The sequence below is a fragment of the Schistocerca serialis genome, unplaced genomic scaffold (assembly GCF_023864345.2).
Source record: "Schistocerca serialis cubense isolate TAMUIC-IGC-003099 unplaced genomic scaffold, iqSchSeri2.2 HiC_scaffold_607, whole genome shotgun sequence".
Lineage (NCBI taxonomy): Eukaryota > Metazoa > Arthropoda > Insecta > Orthoptera > Acrididae > Schistocerca > Schistocerca serialis.
In genome coordinates, this window is record NW_026048198.1 from 17501 (window position 1) to 25000 (window position 7500).

The 7500-nt window shown below is 55.8% G+C and overlaps 3 non-coding genes across 3 annotated transcripts in view; all 3 read right to left on the reverse strand.

The window, feature by feature from the left end:
* Positions 1–1640, reverse strand: part of LOC126448366 (large subunit ribosomal RNA) — a 4231-nt gene extending 2591 nt beyond the window's left edge. The window contains exon 1 of the ribosomal RNA XR_007584137.1: positions 1–1640. This exon is cut by the window's left edge and continues 2591 nt beyond it. This is a non-coding gene — a ribosomal RNA (large subunit ribosomal RNA).
* Positions 1641–1828: 188 nt separating this feature from the next.
* Positions 1829–1985, reverse strand: LOC126448369 (5.8S ribosomal RNA). Its single transcript, XR_007584140.1, has one exon. It is a non-coding gene; the product is annotated as a 5.8S ribosomal RNA (ribosomal RNA).
* Positions 1986–2336: 351 nt separating this feature from the next.
* Positions 2337–4245, reverse strand: LOC126448362 (small subunit ribosomal RNA). Its single transcript, XR_007584133.1, has one exon. It is a non-coding gene; the product is annotated as a small subunit ribosomal RNA (ribosomal RNA).
* Between the last annotated feature and the right edge of the window lie 3255 nt (positions 4246–7500).

Here is a 7500-nt window from a genome sequence, read left to right on the forward strand (position 1 = left end):
TAGTTGCTTCGGCAGGTGAGTTGTTACACACTCCTTAGCGGATTCCGACTTCCATGGCCACCGTCCTGCTGTCCTTAAGCAACCAACGCCTTTCATGGTTTCCATGAGCGTCGATTCGGGCGCCTTAACTCGGCGTTTGGTTCATCCCACAGCGCCAGTTCTGCTTACCAAAAGTGGCCCACTTGGCACTCCGATCCGAGTCGTTGCTCGCGGCTTCAGCATATCAAGCAAGCCGGAGATCTCACCCATTTAAAGTTTGAGAATAGGTTGAGGTCGTTTCGGCCCCAAGGCCTCTAATCATTCGCTTTACCGGATGAGACTCGTACGAGCACCAGCTATCCTGAGGGAAACTTCGGAGGGAACCAGCTACTAGATGGTTCGATTAGTCTTTCGCCCCTATACCCAGCTCCGACGATCGATTTGCACGTCAGAATCGCTACGGACCTCCATCAGGGTTTCCCCTGACTTCGTCCTGGCCAGGCATAGTTCACCATCTTCGGGTCCCAACGTGTACGCTCTAGGTGCGCCTCACCTCGCAATGAGGACGAGACGCCCCGGAGTGCGGAGGCCGCCGCCCCGTGAAGGGCGGGGAAGCCCCCATCCTCCCTCGGCCCGCGCAAGGCGAGACCTTCACTTTCATTACGCCTTTAGGTTTCGTACAGCCCAATGACTCGCGCACATGTTAGACCTCCTTGGTCCGTGTTTCAAGACGGGTCGTGAAATTGTCCAAAGCTGAAGCGCCGCTGACGGGAGCGATTATTCCGCCCGAGAGCATCCCGAGCCAACAGCGGCGCGGGTCCGGGGCCGGGCCAGGTAGGTCCGTCACCGTCATCCGGGAAGAACCGCGCGCGCTTGCCGGGAGCCCGAGCGCCCAAAGGGGCGAATCGACTCCTCCAGATATACCGCCGGGCAGCCAGCCAGGACACCGGGGCTCTGCCCAACAGACGCGAACCGAGGCCCGCGGAAGGACAGGCTGCGCACCCGGGCCGTAGGCCGGCACCCAGCGGGTCGCGACGTCCTACTAGGGGAGAAGTGCGGCCCACCGCACACCGGAACGGCCCCACCCCGCGGCGAGTGGAAAGGCAACCGGACACGACCCCGCCGCGGATTGCTCCGCGCGGGCGGCCGGCCCCATCTGCCGAGGGCGGAGGCCAGTGGCCGGATGGGCGTGAATCTCACCCGTTCGACCTTTCGGACTTCTCACGTTTACCCCAGAACGGTTTCACGTACTTTTGAACTCTCTCTTCAAAGTTCTTTTCAACTTTCCCTCACGGTACTTGTTCGCTATCGGTCTCGTGGTCATATTTAGTCTCAGATGGAGTTTACCACCCACTTGGAGCTGCACTCTCAAGCAACCCGACTCGAAGGAGAGGTCCCGCCGACGCTCGCACCGGCCGCTACGGGCCTGGCACCCTCTACGGGCCGTGGCCTCATTCAAGTTGGACTTGGGCTCGGCGCGAGGCGTCGGGGTAGTGGACCCTCCCAAACACCACATGCCACGACAGGCGGCAGCCTGCGGGGTTCGGTGCTGGACTCTTCCCTGTTCGCTCGCCGCTACTGGGGGAATCCTTGTTAGTTTCTTTTCCTCCGCTTAGTAATATGCTTAAATTCAGCGGGTAGTCTCGCCTGCTCTGAGGTCGTTGTACGAGGTGTCGCACGCCACACCGCCAGCCGGCTGTGCACGCTACCGAGTAAGTACCGGTATGCGAACCGCCAGGCGACGGGCGCGCATCGCACGTTTAAGGAGACGCGGCCGGCCCCACAGGCGGCCACGACACTCCCAGGTCTGCGAAGCGGGGCAAACGCCGCGCGCTTCAGTATACGTAGCCGACCCTCAGCCAGACGTGGCCCGGGAACGGAATCCATGGACCGCAATGTGCGTTCGAAACGTCGATGTTCATGTGTCCTGCAGTTCACATGTCGACGCGCGCAATTTGCTGCGTTCTTCATCGACCCACGAGCCGAGTGATCCACCGTCCTGGGTGATCTTTTCGTAGTTTCCACTATCTCTTTCAAGACAGTTGCATAGGCGGGACTGAGGCGTGTGGCGGCCCCTGTTCCAGCGTTCAGTGTCCAACGGCCTCACGGCCGATGGGCGTCGTACGGCTCCACACCGGAGCGGACAGGCACTCGGGCGAAAGTCATTCAAAACCGGCGCCAGGCGCCAGGTGCCGCAGGCCAGCCGCTCCAGCGCTTCAGCGCTCGTACCACACAACATTGCCGTTAGTTTTGAGACGAACGCGTGGTTCCGCACGCGGCGCACAGCTACTGCGAGCCGTACAGGTAGCGTGTTGCGCGACACGACACGCACATCGAAAGACATGCAGTCTAGTCGGTAATGATCCTTCCGCAGGTTCACCTACGGAAACCTTGTTACGACTTTTACTTCCTCTAAATGATCAAGTTTGGTCATCTTTCCGGTAGCATCGGCAACGACAGAGTCAATGCCGCGTACCAGTCCGAAGACCTCACTAAATCATTCAATCGGTAGTAGCGACGGGCGGTGTGTACAAAGGGCAGGGACGTAATCAACGCGAGCTTATGACTCGCGCTTACTGGGAATTCCTCGTTCATGGGGAACAATTGCAAGCCCCAATCCCTAGCACGAAGGAGGTTCAGCGGGTTACCCCGACCTTTCGGCCTAGGAAGACACGCTGATTCCTTCAGTGTAGCGCGCGTGCGGCCCAGAACATCTAAGGGCATCACAGACCTGTTATTGCTCAATCTCGTGCGGCTAGAAGCCGCCTGTCCCTCTAAGAAGAAAAGTAATCGCTGACAGCACGAAGGATGTCACGCGACTAGTTAGCAGGCTAGAGTCTCGTTCGTTATCGGAATTAACCAGACAAATCGCTCCACCAACTAAGAACGGCCATGCACCACCACCCACCGAATCAAGAAAGAGCTATCAATCTGTCAATCCTTCCGGTGTCCGGGCCTGGTGAGGTTTCCCGTGTTGAGTCAAATTAAGCCGCAGGCTCCACTCCTGGTGGTGCCCTTCCGTCAATTCCTTTAAGTTTCAGCTTTGCAACCATACTTCCCCCGGAACCCAAAAGCTTTGGTTTCCCGGAGGCTGCCCGGCCGAGTCATCGGAGGAACTGCGGCGGATCGCTGGCTGGCATCGTTTATGGTTAGAACTAGGGCGGTATCTGATCGCCTTCGAACCTCTAACTTTCGTTCTTGATTAATGAAAACATACTTGGCAAATGCTTTCGCTTCTGTTCGTCTTGCGACGATCCAAGAATTTCACCTCTTAACGTCGCAATACGAATGCCCCCCGCCTGTCCCTATTAATCATTACCTCGGGTTCCGAAAACCAACAAAATAGAACCGAGGTCCTATTCCATTATTCCATGCACACAGTATTCAGGCGGGCTTGCCTGCTTTAAGCACTCTAATTTGTTCAAAGTAAACGTGCCGCCCACCGAGACACTCAATAAAGAGCACCCTGGTAGGATTTCAACGGGGTCCGCCTCGGGACGCACGAGCACGCACGAGGCGGTCGCACGCCTTCGGCTCGCCCCACCGGCAGGACGTCCCACGATACATGCCAGTTAAACACCGACGGGCGGTGAACAACAGCGTGGGACACAAATCCAACTACGAGCTTTTTAACCGCAACAACTTTAATATACGCTATTGGAGCTGGAATTACCGCGGCTGCTGGCACCAGACTTGCCCTCCAATAGATACTCGTTAAAGGATTTAAAGTGTACTCATTCCGATTACGGGGCCTCGGATGAGTCCCGTATCGTTATTTTTCGTCACTACCTCCCCGTGCCGGGAGTGGGTAATTTGCGCGCCTGCTGCCTTCCTTGGATGTGGTAGCCGTTTCTCAGGCTCCCTCTCGGAATCGAACCCTGATTCCCCGTTACCCGTTACAACCATGGTAGGCGCAGAACCTACCATCGACAGTTGATAAGGCAGACATTTGAAAGATGCGTCGCCGGTACGAGGACCGTGCGATCAGCCCTAAGTTATTCAGAGTCACCAAGGCAAACGGACCGGACGAGCCGACCGATTGGTTTTGATCTAATAAAAGCGTCCCTTCCATCTCTGGTCGGGACTCTGTTTGCATGTATTAGCTCTAGAATTACCACAGTTATCCAAGTAACGTGGGTACGATCTAAGGAACCATAACTGATTTAATGAGCCATTCGCGGTTTCACCTTAATGCGGCTTGTACTGAGACATGCATGGCTTAATCTTTGAGACAAGCATATGACTACTGGCAGGATCAACCAGGGAGCTGCGTCAACTAGAGCTGAGCAGCCGGCCGCCCGGGAGTGTGTCCCGGGGGCCCGCGCGAACACGCAAGCGTCCGCTCAATTATTCTGCAAACAGGAGGAGGCTGAGCTCCCCTGCACAACACACCTCGAAACCCTCTCAGGTCCCGGCGGCGCGCAGCGCCGTCCTAAGTACTTGGTCGGGTTCGAGAGAGGCGCAATCGCCCGGAGTTAGGCGAGTAGACGCTTTAGGTGCGACCACCCGTGCTCCCAACTGAGCTTGCCGCTGCCGACAGAGGCCCGGGAGCGTGCTGTCGTGGCATTGCCGGCGGGAGACAACACGCGCCACCTACGGTGACCGGCAGCTCCAACGCCAGCGCCACAGAAGGACAAAAGCCCTACTTGGGTGCCGAAGCGAACTCTCCCAGCACAGCGCACGCGCCAACACGTCCGCACAGCTGCGATACAAACCACCTGCGAGAACCGCTGGGGCGACCGAGCAGCAGACGGCGTCGCGGCGCCGAGCGCCGGGCGGCGGCGCATCCTCAGCGCACAAAGTCCTCAATCGGACCAGCACACTGCAGATGGCCACCGCGCTTCGCACCGGGCCCGCGAGGACCTACTTTGGCCGCAAGGCGCCGCGAGCAGGGGGCGCCGGCGCGCAGCTGCGCCGCCTGCCGCGTCCGTCGGCCGGCGCGCCTGCCACCGGCCGCCCCCACCAGCCGGCTGTAGCGCGTGCGCCCACGCACCGCGCTGCCAGCACGCCGGGCGGCCCCCCCTCACCGGCCGGGGACGGTCCCACCCAGCCACCGCCGCGTATCGCCTCACACCCAGATCCCCTTTCACGTTCGTGGGCATGGTGGGTCCCCTTTCACGTTCGTGGGCATGGTGGGTATCCCTGAAACAACCGGTTAATAGCTCGACCGATCGTCGCCAACACTGATTCACCTCTAGCGAGAACAACCGCACCACAACGGGTTACCGGTTGTTCATTTGCGTAACGTCACCAGCAAACGTACACGTCCATCGCCATTTGCAACGAGTATTGCATGCCTGTGTCAGGTGTCACAACACACTACGTCTGCCCACATAGACGCAACAACATGTGCACGCCTAGAGAACACGTGGAAGGTAGACCCCGTACGTATGCGGTGTCCATTGCGCGAACGACTGTCAGCCCGCCTCTGCAGCATGTCGCAGATGTGGAACGCGGTGCAACATGCTATCACGGTGTGTGAGAAGAGACGACTACGTCCGAATACACGCTCCACTACATCAACAGACTGCTCATGCTGATCGCCATCCAGGGCGTCCGTTCCTCCCACACGTCTGTATGGCGTACCACACTGCAATCCAGCTCTTATAGGGAGACGACACGTAGCTGCGTGCACAATATTTGGACTGTATGGTCCGCCGTTGCTAGGCGCTGTCGTCATACGGTCACATGGGCCACGATGTATCATTCAGTACATACGGAGCAATGTGCAGTACAGTTTGTGGGTTTTGCGTACATCGGCGGACAGGTGACAGGCCGTACCACAACGTAGGCTGAGTACGTCGGCATGCGAAGGGCATTGAACATGCAAACTTCTCACCGACCAGCTTGCGAAGGCAGGGGGGAAGGGGGGGGGGCATGTACGTCCTGCTGCTATCCACACTACAGTGTATAGCAGGAGCATGTGGAAAGTCAGCAACACCTGCAAGGTGTTTAACATGACGCGATACACAGGGGACCGGGCAGTGCGAGTAGCGAACTATATTGCGAGGGTTGCGGTTAGGCAACACTACACTACTTTAACGGGTTGCATAACAATTACAGAGCAGGTTCAGCGACAACGTGCGTCAGGTTAAGGCGCAATATAGTTTAGGTTACGGCGCACTTTAGGTTAGGTTAAGGCACATTATAGGTTAGGTTAAGGCACAACATGGGTTACGTTAAGGCACAACATGGGTTACGTTAAGGCACAACATGGGTTAGGTTAAGGCACAACATGGGTTAGGTTAAGGCACAACATGGGTTAGGTTAAGGCACAACATGGGTTAGGTTAAGGCACAACATGGGTTAGGTTAAGGCACAACATGGGTTAGGTTAAGGCACAACATGGGTTAGGTTAAGGCACAACATGGGTTAGGTTAAGGCACAACATGGGTTAGGTTAAGGCACAACATGGGTTAGGTTAAGGCACAACATGGGTTAGGTTAAGGCACAACATGGGTTAGGTTAAGGCACAACATGGGTTAGGTTAAGGCACAACATGGGTTAGGTTAAGGCACAACATGGGTTAGGTTAAGGCACAACATGGGTTAGGTTAAGGCACAACATGGGTTAGGTTAAGGCACAACATGGGTTAGGTTAAGGCACAACATGGGTTAGGTTAAGGCACAACATGGGTTAGGTTAAGGCACAACATGGGTTAGGTTAAGGCACAACATGGGTTAGGTTAAGGCACAACATGGGTTAGGTTAAGGCACAACATGGGTTAGGTTAAGGCACAACATGGGTTAGGTTAAGGCACAACATGGGTTAGGTTAAGGCACAACATGGGTTAGGTTAAGGCACAACATGGGTTAGGTTAAGGCACAACATGGGTTAGGTTAAGGCACAACATGGGTTAGGTTAAGGCACAACATGGGTTAGGTTAAGGCACAACATGGGTTAGGTTAAGGCACAACATGGGTTAGGTTAAGGCACAACATGGGTTAGGTTAAGGCACAACATGGGTTAGGTTAAGGCACAACATGGGTTAGGTTAAGGCACACCATGGGTTAGGTTAAGGCACACCATGGGTTAGGTTAAGGCACACCATGGGTTAGGTTAAGGCACAACATGGGTTAGGTTAAGGCACAACATGGGTTAGGTTAAGGCACAACATGGGTTAGGTTAAGGCACAACATGGGTTAGGTTAAGGCACAACGTAGGTTAGGTTAAGGCACAACGTGGGTTAGGTTAAGGCACAACGTGGGTTAGGTTAAGGCACAACGTGGGTTAGGTTAAGGCACAACGTGGGTTAGGTTAAGGCACAACATGGGTTAGGTTAAGGCACAACATGGGTTAGGTTAAGGCACACCATGGGTTAGGTTAAGGCACAACATGGGTTAGGTTAAGGCACAACATGGGTTAGGTTAAGGCACAACATGGGTTAGGTTAAGGCACAACATGGGTTAGGTTAAGGCACAACATGGGTTAGGTTAAGGCACAACATGGGTTAGGTTAAGGCACAACATGGGTTAGGTTAAGGCACAACGTGGGTTAGGTTAAGGCACAACGTGGGTTAGG